Source organism: Lichenostomus cassidix, chromosome 20 (assembly GCF_008360975.1).
Source record: "Lichenostomus cassidix isolate B80296 chromosome 20, HeHo_3.0, whole genome shotgun sequence".
In the NCBI taxonomy this organism is placed as follows: domain Eukaryota; kingdom Metazoa; phylum Chordata; class Aves; order Passeriformes; family Meliphagidae; genus Lichenostomus; species Lichenostomus cassidix.
Genome location: NC_139500.1, coordinates 12,588,434 through 12,603,605, shown reverse-complemented (window position 1 = coordinate 12,603,605; position 15,172 = coordinate 12,588,434). Strand labels below are relative to the sequence as shown.

Genomic DNA, 15,172 nt, shown 5'->3' with positions numbered 1-15,172 from the left:
TTGTTGGCTTGTTGGGTATTTTTAAGAGAAAGAAAAGTGAGTGTCTGATTTTCCTGAACTCCACTTCTTCAGGTAAGTCAAACAAGTATAGTTTAAAGAATACATCTTGCTCTTGAGGACCTGGATCCAAAACCAGCTGTTCATTGCAACCCTCAGCTCTTTGTGTTGGTTTTCTTTGTCCTGCCATTTAAGAGCAGTTTGCCCCTGTCCTAGGTTGCAATATAGTATTTAAGTATTCTATTACCACCAGCTGTAGGCCATCTGTTAGCTGTTACCAGCTGCTAATGACCCACCCCGCATGACAGGCAATGGGCCATCAGGGACTCACCGTGTGACTCATGGACTTATCTCATCCCATTGTGGGATGCTCTGCCCAGGAGGGAGGAGCCAGGTGTTCCCACCTGGATATAACCTGGCCTTGGAACTGCCTGAGCTAGCCCTGTCTACTGGGTTCCCAGAGGACCAGAGCTACTACTGGATCTTCAGCTGGAGACTAAACCTTCACAAGATCACCGCTTCAACTGGACTACTTCAGTTGGACTGCTACTACCACCCTAACAGGGTGTTAGGTTGTATCTAACTTTGTCAGTGCTTTTTCCTTGTATTATTTCACTTATTTTTACTTTCAGTCTTGACTTGTAATCTCCCACTGGTTTGTTTTCAAACCAATACAGCCCCTCAATCATTTAAGTGCCTAGGTGTGTTAAAAAGTGATGAAGAGTCTATTGGATGTCTGCAAGTGGCTCTGGTGGCTCCTTTCTGAAGACAGAATTTTTTGTTTGTGGGCTTGATTTTTTAAATTTTTTTTTCTCTCCCTAGTCCAACTTCAGCTTGTAATCAAATATCATCCTAGTCCTGTGAAACTAAAGATGCTGTTTTCTGTAAAGGTGTGTTCCCTGAGTTGCTCTTGTTGATTCTAGGGAAGTTGTGTCTTGGTTTTTGACTGCAGGGATGCTGCTGAGGGTGAGCTCAGAAATGCACACGTTGGTGTGCAGGGTTAGGCTCCACTGCCATCTGTGGGGGATGGAGTTAGGCATGGCACTTGTCACTTGTCAGCATCTTAAAAAACCTCACAGAAACCTCTTTTATTGCATTCTTTGAACATGTAATTAGGCAAAAAGAAAGTCTGTGGTGAGAATTCAATCAACTAACTGAAAAAGTAAAGGGAAAACTTTAGGTGTGAAATGAGAATGGATTAGAATTATTTTGGGTGCTTCTCATTGCAAAACCCTATGTGATGAGAGCTGCGGGTATGGGTTACTTCCGATAAATCCTTTTCCAAATACAGTAATCTCATGGGTCAGGGAGGAGGGAGTTGGATATTGTCTTCATCATTCCAGAGGGGTTCTGACAGGAGCAGAGATGGCATCCAGCTGTACAGAAATCAGTCCTCGACTTCTGGGTTTCAGCTGCATTTGTGACCTGATCATTTGTATTCTGTCTTCTCTCTGTCTTATCTGGGCTAATAGAAAGAGACAAGGAAGTCTCCCCACATAGCTGACTGTGGGCATTAAAGCACCCCCAGTTTCAAGATCAAAGCCGGACAACTTGGGGTGAGGGAGAGGTGAAAGCTGTAGTTATTGCTATGGACAGAAAGGGTAATGGGAGTAAAACCAGACATCTGCGGTGTGGATCTTAATATAATTATCCATCTGCAGTGGCTGATGCTTCAAGGGAAAAGTAGCTCAAAAATCACCATGAAGTCATGGGGTTTTGAATATAATTTCAACAGCAAGGAGGTACTTTTAAAACAGCTCCTGCTCCTGAAGGCTCTGCAATGGGAAAGCAAAGGAGCATCTTAACAATGGTTGTTAATGAAGGAAAAACCTCTGTCTTGATTAGCAGGAATGGGAAGGCAGGCAGGGCAGGGTGAAACTCTGGACTCTGCAGGTGATCTCCTGACAGGAACAGAGGGGATCTGCATCCCCTGGGGATGTAATTACCAGATGGAACGCTGGAAGATATTGGCTTTTCAAGCGATGCCCTTTAATGACTTTAACAACTCATCTAAATGCTGCAGAGGCAGAGGGACACTGCTGGGCAGATTCCAGAACTCATCCCTCATCCCCCAAGCTTGTGATGCTCACAGCAAGCAGATTTTGGGATGTAAAGTCTCTAAGTGAAATATTCTGTTTGCAGACATAGGATGTGTAAGATTTTCTCCAGTAGATCTGCACTGATGTTAATCAGTTAATATGGTGACATTCACTGGGTTTGGGAAATTAATGTCTGTGACTGTGATGTAGTTCTTAGTTCTTTTACTTCCTTTCTGGCTAGGAAGGTAGATTATTTTAATTTTTTCAATAGTCTTTATTATTTTTGTTTATTTACTGAAAGAAATGGGTGTTGGGGGAAGAAATACACCAAGTTTAGCTCTCCCTAGTGAAAATAGAAAATGTGGAATATGCTCTGTCCCTGTTATTAAAAGGTTTCATTGAACTCATGTTCATGATGTTTCATTTCAAGTACTGTGGGAAAAGCAAAGGAAGGGAAAAAAACCTTCTTCATTGGCATCCTGTAGCAGGAATAGAAGAAGAGAGGGATGGAAATTTTACCCACCCTCATCCAGCCAGGAAGCCTGAATTCTGTCACTGTAGGGCAAATGTTTTAAGAAGTACTGTCCAGGTCAGGTCATCTTATAAGCACATATTTCCCAGATTTAAAGGGAAATGGGTGCTTTGTTGAATGCACATTTCATACAAGGGTTTGGAATCTTTTCTGAAAAGAGAAGCTGCAGGAAAGCCAACACTGAGGCTGTTCTGTGGGTGTTGTTGTTACCTTAACAAAAAAATCACTTTCACACTTTATTGCAGGCACCTAAAAAGCTCTTTTTGGCTACTCCCTTACCAAGATAATGACACCTTTTGAAGACCATTATTTCCAAGTTCCCCAAATGAAAATGTCTTCGGTTTCTTATAAATCTTCTGCTACTTCTTCTGTCAGTGGTTCTGGTGTTTATGACTCTCTGGACTTGCAGAAATAATCTGTAATTGTTATAACTTTCCACTCCTAATCCTAAGACACTTTTCCTTTGCATGTTTACCACCCTATCTCTTTGTCTTCTGATGTAATTTCATCCTCTGCTATTCTTTTCTAAATTCTGTTTTAAACCAGTGAGGGTGGGATTATTGTATCAAGCACTTCAAAGAGATTTATTTCATGCCTTTTGTAATGAAGAATTTTGAAGCACAGAGTCTTCAAGAACTTGACTCTTTGGATGCTCTGAACATGAGGGAAAGGAAATATTGTGTCAGTTAAGCATAAATCAGAAAAAGCTTCCTGATAAAATCAAAAGGTTTTATAGATATATATGAATTCCAGTGGACTCTCTCGAAAGCAGTAACAGGTTATGATGAACTCTTTGCCTGCTTTTTTGATGACTTCTTGCCTTGGCTTTGTGCTTTTTTTTGGAATAGTGATCTGAAATGCCTGACTGGTTGTTTGGGGGAGGTGTTTTTGTGGTTTTGGGTTTTTTCCTTCCCTCTTCATAGCAAGGCTTTCAGGGAAAATATCATTTTTCTGGGATACATCCTTTGTGCAGAAAACAATCCAATCCAGAGCTGTTGCAGCTCCACCAAGGACCTCTACCTATGCTGTATCACCTCGTCTTGCTCTATTCCAGCTCATCTTGAAGCAATGCCCGAGGAGATAAATGATCATCCCTCTGAACCTGGGCAGGCTTTTGGCAGAGTTCTGTGTGTGATTGTTGTTCATCTGAATGTCAGATTCCTTAAGTCCAAGCCAATTTTGTTGTTGCCTGTTTCCTGGAAAAATTGTAATGAAATCTGATGGCCCCCCATAAAAATTTCTCTTTTTTCTGTTAAAACTTCTGTTATAAGCTCTGCTAACTGCTTTGATCTGTCCCCAAGCTCTCAGAAGGGCCCTGTGGGTTCTTCTGCCTCTTTCTGGGCTGGGTTTCATTTATGTAATTCTCCCATGTTCTTTTCATTTGGTTTAGAATCACAGAATCACTGAGGTTGGAAAAGACCTTTAAGATTGAGTCCAATCATGAACCTAACACTGCCAAGGGCACCCCTGAGCCATGTCCCTCAGTGTCACATCTGCACTTCTGACAGGTGCTGAGGTTTGCTGTGTCCTGCACAGCCAGGGACCTGCTGATCCTGCTGCTGGTTTGTGCCCAGATCTCTAAACCCACCTTGGATGGATCTCTCTAAGCTCCATCTTGTCTTGCACCAGTTTTTTCTCCTCTGTCCTCTCCCTCCATCACAATTTATAGTTTCCCAGTTTACGTATTTGTAAGAAAATGAAAATATGACCAGACTTACAACACTTCATTTCCAACTGCATTTGATCTAATTTCATTATTGCTCATTTTAAAGCTATTTAATGTCCCACTGCACTGTTTGTATGGTTGTAGTTTCTTAATCATTGTTTCGCACCATGCAATGTGCAATTCATTGTCATTGTTTTGCACTGTGAGTGAAATGTGCAATTTCACTCTCTCAATGTGTGACTTTTGGCACTAATGCTTTCATAATAATAATCTGTACATATTTAATCTGTTGTCCTTAGATTGCCAAAGGCTTTACCCAGAGGAATCAGCTTCACTGCAAACAGGGAGAGGGAGACAGAGTGAAATGACCTGTATGTGGAATTGCAGCAATGGAAACAGGCAGGATCTGCTGATTGCCAGCCACTTCCCAGTTACAGGTTGGAGCTCTGCATCCTGAGAACCGAAACTCAGTAAAAACAAATGTAACTAATTATTATGAAACTCAAAGTTGCCCAAATGTTCTGGTTTTCCTCTAGAAAACAAAGCAAATTGCATGTTCAAAGTTAGTTAATTCAGTCCCCTCTTGAGCGCTTTGATAGAAAGGCTGGCTTCAATCTGGTTACATCTGATAGAAAGGGCTGAGGAGAAAGATAGAAAACATTTAATTCTTACTCATTTAATCCTGGGATCCAGTGGGATTATGAGTTTTTGTTCTCAAGTTGCCTGGTTGCTGTGCTGCCTGACAGAGTAACAATGCCACAGTCTGAACACAGGAATAAAAATCCATTAATAGATCTACAGAGGGGTTACAATGTGCAGCTGTGCAGCCCTTTCTGCTGGCCAATTTCAAATTCAAAGAAATAAAATCTCTGCACGGCACAGCCACCTCCATGCAAGTACAAAACTGAGTGAATCCATCTGTTCCTGGGAGATCTTCAGCTCCAGCACTCAGAGTCCAGCAGGGATCAAGGGATGCACCAGTTGCTGGGCTTCAGCAGAGAGCAAGGATCAAAGAAATCATCTGCAATAAGAATGGAAATGTGGAACAATGCTGTAATTTAAGATATTTTTCTTAAATTCAACAATTTCGTTTCTTCCCCCCTCTTTGTCTTTTGGTTTGGTTGGAGTTCAGTTTTTGGTTTTGTCTTTTATTGGGAAAGAATCTCTAATTTCTTTCTCTCTTTCCCTTGGGCAAGAAGAAATACAGAGAAATGCAGTGAATGTCAATGCCTTCCTCTGATCTCTCCTGTGCCTCCAGGGCCAGCAGTCACAAAGACCATGGGCCAAACATTATTAATGAACTCAGAGGTATATTCAGTAGCAGTCCTTGACTGATTGCAGGGTGGCTGGTCAAAACTCCAGGTGCCACTCACAGAACAGAACAGTTCCTTTGAACTGCTCATCAGGATCCTAGTGGGTGCCAAGCTTCTATTAAAAAAAAAAAAAAAAAAATTCCATTCTCATTGTCTCTGGACAAAAAAAAAAAGTTAATACAGCACATGAATTGTACCTACTTTGGGAACATGAGAATTTCCATGATGTTTAGAGATGGGAACTGCTGACCTTAAATGAAATGTAACTACTGCTGTGGTGAAAGCCCAAATCCTGCACTGGATGAGCTGTCTGGTATCCTGAAGGCTCCAGCAGGAATGGTGAGCACAATTCCTCCTCTTGTTCTGCCAAAGGGAATGCAGCAGCTCCTTCTGAGTCTTCACAGTGTGGGTGAGTGGAATCAATTGGAGCTTCCAAGTTGTAACCTTGATTAGTGCTGATTTCATTTCTGCTCTGTGTAGAAGCACACACTGCCCTTTGATGGATTTTCATGCACCTTCAGAAAGAGAAAGTAATTAATTTAGAAAATGAGATCACAATGAGGAAAAGAAGGATTCTGGAATAAATTTTCCAGGTAAGTAGATACTTCCTTGATGTATGTGGTCATGTGGTATTACTTGAGGGAAAAAAAGGTACAGATTCAGGTAGAGTTTCTTTCCCAAATACACTAAAGGGGCTGTCAGTCTGCCTCACTTAAATCACATCATTGTTTAAGATAAATCTTCTAAATAAATGAAAATAGATCACCTTGAATGGTGGAGAGGTGCAGGACAGAGCTTTGGGCTTGGTTCCATTTGTTTCTTATCACCTGTTGTTGGTATCTGGAGAACTCATACCTAGCATTATTTATTTCAACCGCTTTTAGTCTCATTTTCTTTTAATTAGATTAATTTTCATTTTAATCAGTTGTGAAACTGATGCATTGATTCTACTCCTTGTGTATTTTGGAACCTGATTATCTACAGCAACTGAGATTGGCTCAGTTGGTTAGAGCAGGGTGGGGTTGATCCCTGTAAGGGTCATTCACTTAAGAGTAGGACTCAATGATCCTTGTGGGTCCATTCCAGCTCAGAATTTTCTGGGATTCTCTGAAACTTAAAAGCAAAAGCTGTAAAAAAAGCCAGAATGCTGTGAGACACGTGTTTCTGACTTTCACAGTTTTGTTGAATCCTGGGCTATTTACTCTCCTTTTAGAAAGGAGAGTCTTTACTTTTGAAAGACTAAAAGTTACACAGAGAACTTGAAAATATGCCCCACTAAGGGCTTCAAAATCTAGGCACAGAGTAGGCTTACTTATGAGACACAGTCAGTGCTTTAAATCATATTTCATGTGCCTTGGCCTCTGTGATATCTGATCCCATCTGCTCTGGCATTTCTTTTTCTGCTCATGCTTGGTCATATAACTTCCCATTCCTTTTGGACAAGCCTTCCTTCAGTTGCTCATTCTAAACTGACACCTTTCCAAATTTCAGTCCCAATGTTCCCTAAACACAGTAACACCAGGACTGGAGTTACCTGAAACAAGGGAGCAGCTTCTCAGCAATCTCAGCCAGGAGGAATTCCCAGCCTCCCTGCCCTGCACAAGGGCACACAGGGAGCCCCTGGGAGTAGATGGTGCTGACAACAACCAAATTCCACAAAAATGTGCTGGTTTTGGTTGGGGTAGAGTTTGTTCCCTTCACAGCAACTCTTACGAGGCTCCTGAGCAGAGAGAACACTAGGCCTGCACAAGGGATTGGGGGGTCACAGTCAGGAAAGGTGACCCCAAGTGACCCCAGGGACATCCCAGACAACGTGACACAATGTCACACCAGCTCAGGATAAAAGCTGGGGAAGAAGGAAGGGAGGGATATTCGGAATGATGGTGTTTGCTCAGGGCCTGGGCTGCCCCTGGGGGCACAAACAGCACCTGTGCAGCTCAGCACCATCCAGCACCTCAGCACAGGGCAGATGCTCCCAGACACCACCAGGGCAGTGCAGGAAATGTGAAAGCAATAAGATATTAAGAAAATGGTGGATTTAAAAACAAGTTCCTGAGAAAAATGGCTCTATTTAGTCCCAATGGTTCTGGAGATGCAAGAATGGGGATTTAATGCCATTGGATGCTGCCATGTGCAGACTCACAGCTCGGGTGAAGACGTGAATGATCAAGACTTGAACAGCTTATTTGAAGTCAATGAAATGACCACTGTGATAATCTATAGACAGGTCACAGTACTGTCAGTAAAGAACACAATCCTTTACCCTCTCATCCCGTTAAACCTAATTTTGGGGACAGGTAGGATGGAGGCAGAAATGGACAAAGAGAAACAGCTGCTCCTGCAGGCAGCTCCCCAAATCCTAGAGTTTGGGTTGCTGAGGAATGGTTGTGAACCGTTGGGAGCTGCAACTTTGCAGCTCTGAGTCTGCCACAGCAGAAGAGGCCTCAGACCCTCTGAATAAAATGCAGATGTACAAATTTCTGATGTAGTCCCTGTCTGTAGTAGATACAACCAACAAGGACTATTTTAGAAGATTTGTCTTGTAATGCTCTGTTTATTCAACTAAAAATTTTGGAAAGCCAGGGTTAATGACAGGATTTGAGCTTTGAAATTAATGTGGGTGTCCCTTAACTATATTGCAACTTAAGAATTAACAAAATAATTTTCTTTCAAGAAATGAGAGAAAATCAACAGCTTATTCAAAGCATTATGAACTGGAAAAATGATGAATGATGTCCCCACTGCAGGTTGGTGGCACTGCCCAAGGAGCTTCTGCCCTGCCAGAGGTGAATGGGAACAAGTGGCCTGTGAAGGCTTCTACATATAGAAAAGAACTAATTATTGGAAAAAAGCAAAAGTCCTGTTGGAAATAACAGTGAGTCTTGAAAGAAACTCCTGGTGCTGGGAGCAGTTCATGCCAGCACAACCTGGGGTGGCAGTAGCCTGCGTCAGTGCTGTGCCATGGGGCTCAGGAGTGTTTGTGCATCTCCAGAGCTGGCACTGATCACTGATCAGCTCCAGAGGAGCTGAGGGAGAGGCAAGGATGTGGGAATGAACCTGATGAATAGCATTCAGAGCTCCTGACAGGCTGCACCCCGAGCTGGCAAACTGTGAGCTGCCTTGTGTGCCCCTGCCAGGAACTACAGGACATGTGCTTGCTTTTAATAAACTCATAGAGCCCTTAGGATTTGAAAAGACATCTCAGACCATTGAATCCAACAAGTAACAACATTGGGTCAACAGCCTCTTCATGTGGCTTGAGACGCAAACCCTGTATGGCTTTAGATATTTCCTAATTTTCTACATACAGAAAAAGTTGGATTTGGGGAGGCAAACCAAGGGTTTGTGCCTGAACATCCCTACATGACCTTCCTTGTATGCCATGGATCTGCTGGATTCTGTTCTACCCGTGTTGGACACACCAGGCCAGCACAGGTCTGTTTTCTGCCAAAACAAACCCTGGATTTGTTTCTTCATCCCAAACGGAGACACGAGCACAGCAAGAGCACTGGGGAAGCAGTTAACTATAAAAGCCTTTGTTCTCAGAACTAAAATGTGACACACATGTAACAGAAATGGCCACTTTTGGTAAGGCATTGAAGTTTTTAATACATGTTTTGGGTATCTTTTACTAAACCAACTGTCTGGAAATGGAGTTGGATTCTGGAATTCCATGAACGTGGAGCAGTCTTTTCAACTCTGTACTGTCGGCTGTTTCAGATGTCCTTCCCATGCACCTTCTTCAGTCATCTCCTCTGACAACCAGTGTCATGTGTTTTTTTGGGTGGGAAGTGTTCCTCAGCTCTGGCCATCCCTTTTGCCTCCTTCTGGACCTTTATGACATTCAAAAATGAAGGTAGAATCCCAGATTTAGGTGCATCACTAGTTTATGCAGTTGTGTTTGCCCCTGGCCTCCCTCTCCAATACCTTCCCCAATGTGCTAACTTCATTTTTCCAATGCTAAGAATTTATTTGGAAAATCACTCTGATAACTCCTCTGGAAAGTGCTTGCAGAGTAATCAAGAATTCAGGTTTTTGCCTTTTTTGCATGTCTTCCCATTGCTGAAATTTTATTGACAGAACTTTGTTGGGAGCCCTCCTGGTGCATTCTGCATGGTTGTTCTGAATGACTGTGTCAACCAACTCTGTCTTAAGGATCCTGGAAAAACAACTGCACACCACTCAGTGACCATGAGCATCCTGTAGGTCCCTTTGGATTTCTTTCCTTTCTGGAAAACATCCATTCTTTCTTGCCCTTTAAGCAACTGTTGGTACAAACCTACAGTCTGGTTTTGGACTTAATTCTTGTCCTGTTAAAGCTCAGTGTGTTTCAGTGGCTTCATAAGGACACTGTTGAAAGATGAATTTAAAAAAAATAATAATAAATCTATAGTAAAGCAGATCTTTATCTCTCCTGTTAATGACTTAACACTTTTAGATTTCTGGGGCAAGAGCTGTCTCTGCAAAAGTGACATTGGCCTTTATATAAATATTGTCATTATTAATTTAAATATTGCATCTATCTACCTGAGACTTTAATAACTCATTCACTCAGTGCAGCACCATGATGGGGTTTTTACTCCACAATCAAACTTCCTGTATTTTGCTCTGCTGGAATCCCAAGGGAAGTCATGCACAGAGTTGAACTGTCTGCCCATCTGCTACCACAGCTCAGGGCAAAATCCAGAGCTCCTCTGCTGCCTGTTTGAGTCCCAAGCAGCTGTTTCTGAGGTCTATAAATGGTACCTCTGCACTGTGTTTGTGTCTCCCACCACACATGGCAGATCCAGGATGTCTGTTCTTATGGCAAGTGGGAAGACAGAAACCTGGTCTCCCATCCTCAGGAAATAAAACAACCCTGCTGTGTCTTTTTAAATCAAAAGGTTTGTTTGAAGAAATGCTCAGAAGGAGTTTGGCACAAGCTGTGAAACAGTTTATTGTGTCCCATTGACCCTTTTCTTGTTCTGTGTCAATAACCAAAAATTAGAGGTGATTTCTGTTGTGTTAGTTTCCCACTCTGAACATTATGGCTGTATCCAGTATGCACAGTGGTTTTCACTGCTAGTAAAAGGAAAATCAACTTCTTGGCAGCTCTCAGTCAGTTCAGAACAATCTCCTCTTGGCAGTGGATGTCACATGCAGCTAAGGATGCATTTCCTTCAGTAGAAAATATCAACGTTAGGGACACAATTGCAGAATTTGCTGACTGTTGAAAGTGTTTGCATCCCCACATGCCCTTCTACTGGTCTAGCTCATAGAAAATTTCCAGGGAAAAGAAACTGGAGCTGCACTCCCCTGGTTCTGTGGTTGGGCCCATTTCTGTATCTGGGATTGTTAAAGCCAACAGTGGTGGGGCAGAGCTGGCTGTAGAGATCAACCACCTAAAATCTGCTGAGGGTGGTTGAGGCTTTGCCCAGTCCACAGAACTGCCTTAGAACAGGAAAGGCCTCCTGGACAGCTCTGGTGAGCATGGGCAGGACAATCAAAGCTTTTCCCTGGGTACAGGTCACTGAGGGATCAGGCTGACCCTCGGTGTCAGGGCAGAGCCAATCTGGACCAACTGAAGGTGAAGATCCCAAAGTGCAGCAGGGCTAAGCCAAGGGGCAGAACTTGTTCCTGTGACTTGGCTATTCAGCACTAGGAACTGCAGAGAGGATTCTTGCAGCAAAGCAAAGCAAAGCACATGAGGTACTATTTGAATTTCTCTGCTGGGTTAAGCTGGGGACCACTAAAGGTGTTACATGCAAAAAAACCCAAAAAAAAAAAAGAGAAAGCTCCTGGCATAACTTCTGGAGTGTCATCAAACACTAAAGCTGTCACTGGGCCTAAAATCTTTTAAAAGGGCCAAGAGCCAAGTTTGGGGCTGGTGCAGACACCTTTAACTGTGTCTGGGGTACCTCATCTTGGTTAGGTCTAACATTCTTGTCATCAATCACCAGCACATCTCCATTTCACTGCATAACAATCCCCCAAATCAGCAGTCTTGGAAATTTGGACAAAGCTTGGTGTTCTTGCCCTGTGATGGCTCTGAAGGAGTTGTCCTTGTTTCCCCAAAGGAGCCCCAGGCAGACCCTGCAGCTTCAGTTCCCACCAGAAGCAAGGCTTTGTGGCCAGATTTGTACCAAACAGTGCAACGATGCCTATTGACAGTCATGAGCAAAAAAAGACATTCAAGATAAATTTGTAATTCCTGCTAAACAGCCAGACAGAAAACTAGATTTTTTCCATGTGTTTACACCACAAACCCTTTCCCAGAATAATGAGAAATATAGGATTTCCATTTCTGTGGCAACAAGGGAAAAATAAATCAAGATGTGGCAGAGCAAATTGCTGAAGAAAATTTGTCTAAATGAGTACATCCAGCCTTCTCTTTCTGCTGCCTAAATTCTTCAGCAGTTAAAGGTGCATGCAGAGTGAAAGCGTTGAGGCAGTTCATTACAGAAGTGTGGACAGGCATTTTTCATAGAACTGTGGTATTTTGACATTGCCAACCCCTTCATTTTTGTCAAGCCTGCCACTGAATTTTGTCTGCACAGAATGTAGTTTTCAGTGAATTTGAATAATTTGTTAAAAATCTTGCCACAATATTTCCCCTCTAGTTCTTTCCCAGAAGTTTGAGACTGAAAAGTTTAAATGTCAGATTAAAATTACAGTTATCAATTTCCACTGGCTTTGCAGATTCTGTGAGCTTATAATTACTTCCCTTAATGCATTTCTATTTTTCTTTTGTCATTTATTTTCACAGTGTGCAAACTTTACAGACTTATTTTGCAGATGTGAAGAAAATCTTGCTTTCAATGAATGCTGTAATGGATTCTTGGATAAAACAGAGCTAAAATAGTGTCCAGCATTGATTTGAACAGACTTTGCTCATTGGTCTGTGCTCACTTCTTAGGTGCTAATCTGAAACAATGGCAAAATCCCAGCTCTGAGGACAAACACTTCTCCTGAGTGATGGGATGTGGACAGGGAGAGTCTGGATGGCTTTGTGCCTACAAGAAGGCTGGAAATGAGCCAAGAAAGATGTTTTCATTTGTTTCAATGATTAACTCATTCAAATTGTTGACAAATAATTTTTAAATTTATAATAAATGTTCTATTTTAATAATAATTATTTTAAAACCCACTAGTTTAAATGCTGTACAAACCCATTACTGTAACAGAGGTGACTCTGCTACACATGCAGGGATTTTATTTTCAGGTGGTTAAAACCCAGTGTTTATTTGAGATCTTTTCTGAATTATAGATTTTTTAAGCTCCTGTTTTGGACAGGAAAGTGAGAATCCCATTTCTGTCAGTACTCATTTCAACATCAAAGATTGAGGAGTTCTGTGACATGGATAAAATCTGTCCCTGGAGGTTTATGCACTGAGTTTTTCTTTAACATGTTTTTCCTTTTTTTCATCTAGGAGCTGAAACAGCTTTTCATATCAGCAAGGGCTTTGTTTCTTCAACTTCACAGAAAATCCAGAAAATATCGGAAAAATCCAACATTGTTAATCAGGCAAGGACGATTTTCCTTGCTAGTTGGTTTTTTTTGTTTGTTTGATTGTTTGTTTTTGTTGGGGTTTTTTGATGGGGCTTTTGGTGGTTTTGGGGGGGGTTGTGGTTTTTTGGGTTTTTTTCCTTTTCAACATGCATTATTTAGTACACACTCTTTATTTTTTGGTAGTTTGAAGTCTTAAATTTTGACTGGGTTTTCAAAGAATGAAACAGGAGCAAAAAAGGTACACCAACCACTTGGTCTGGTTTTGTGCACAGAAGATGTGGAAGGAGTGCAAGAGAATTTCATTGTCACACTCAGAAAAAGCTCCCACTTGGAGTGTAGCCTGTGTTCCTTCAGCATGAGGAATGCTGGACTGCTCTGTGAAAAATCAATTTCAGACATTAAAGGAAAATACAGCATTTGAAATGTGAAACTAAACATGTAAAACTTACCTTGAATTTTGGAAATTGAAAGCAAGATCAAATAAGGAAAAAAGTTAAGTACATGAGAGCCAGGAAAGGAGAACCTCTGCTTATTCACAGGCTTTAAAAGAAGTCAGTCCATTTGCCTTGAAGTAGAAAATCTGGTTAAATTTTTAATTCTTTCTGAAAAGCTTTTCAGCAAATATCAGAGTGTTAGAAGTGGTAGAGTATTTTGACATTTTGATAACTCAAAATTTCCTGTAGTCATCTGGCAAGGATCTGTCACAGTGTTTGAATATCATTAGGAAATTCTTCATTGAACTTGCTGTAAGTATACATTTAAATATTTATATTTTTGTACTTTGTGGATTATTACGTGTTTAAGGGTAAAGAGAATCACAACCACAATCTTCATTCAGATGGCACTTGCAGAATTTGTAATTTTAAAACAATCCCTGGAACTAGACACTTTGGTCAGGAAATAAGGACAGCACAGAACTGCCACTGCCATGAGAATCTGAACAGTTTCATAGCAGATATTTTTGGCAATTACAGAGAAACACCTCTAAAACTCATTCAGGGGATTTTTCCCTAAGTACTTTTATTAGCAGAGGATTTGAAGCAATATCAGCTGGTGAAACACAGTCATGTCTAAAAATGAGCTTGTTATCTCATGTTTTGTTAAATTCTAAATTCATTGTAAGTGAGAAAACGAAGGGAAAAGAAATCTGAAACAAAAGATGGAAGCACAATTTTTTTATTACAGCTTTAAAAAGGTGCTTTTTGTGTTCCAGGGTTGCTTTCACACATTGAGTATCGACCAATGGTTTGCATTAGAACTCGACTTTCTAACATGGAATAAATAAAATAGATGATCCATAACTGTTGCATATTAGAAACATTCCAATTTCAGTGAACACTGAGCAAAATAGTCTGTGATGATTTTGCCAAATTGCTGCTCCAGCATCCTTATAAAGCTGTGAGTTAACAAGTGACTATAAACATTTGTAAAAAACCACCTTTTAAAATATTTTTTCCACTTTGGTAGTTTAAGCAATACATATCAATCCAAGAGCCTTGGAAAATCAGCTCCTTTAAAGATAGAAAAAATTCCATTCAGAATTTTTTTAATTGAATAATAAAAGTTTAATTGAGAATGACTCAAAGGATAAAAAAGGCACTACAGAAAGAGAAATATACTACAAAAACCCAGCATGTATTTTAAAGTAAAAGCTCTTGAGCACCAGTGCAGCATCAGCCTGAGCTTTCTGTGTTTTTGTCTGAATAATACTGACATTATTTCTCCTCTTATTTGAGTTACTGATAATAATTACACACAAATTTGACACATTATTAATCTAAAGCAAATTAGGTCATACTAGTTGGACAAAAATTCCTACAAAAGAGAAATTCTTGGCAAACAAGAAATGCCATATCAAGGTCTGCAGGTGCACATCTGCACATGTGAAGATATTTTAAATATATTTTAAAACAGTTTGTGGGATTCTCTCTATAGAAAGTGATTCCTAGGTATGGCTAGAAAAAACCTTTGGTGTTTTCAGCACCAATTAAGATAGAAGGTGAATTCCAGCACATTTCTTTACAGATGTCTCTAAATTCTGAAGTAATGACAGACACTCTCAGCGGTTCATTCACAAGATGATTTAGCCTGCAAAATAGCCAATTTTAACCCATAATGTTGCCTTTAGAGATATGA

The 15,172-nt window shown here is 40.9% G+C and overlaps 1 long non-coding RNA gene across 1 annotated transcript; it reads left to right on the top strand.

Moving 5' to 3' along the window:
- Positions 1 to 4,474: 4,474 nt before the first annotated feature.
- LOC146428851 (uncharacterized) lies at positions 4,475 to 13,123 on the top strand. Its single transcript, XR_014855963.1, has 3 exons — positions 4,475 to 4,671; positions 6,028 to 6,140; positions 12,957 to 13,123. It is a non-coding gene; the product is annotated as an uncharacterized LOC146428851 (long non-coding RNA).
- Positions 13,124 to 15,172: the final 2,049 nt, after the last annotated feature.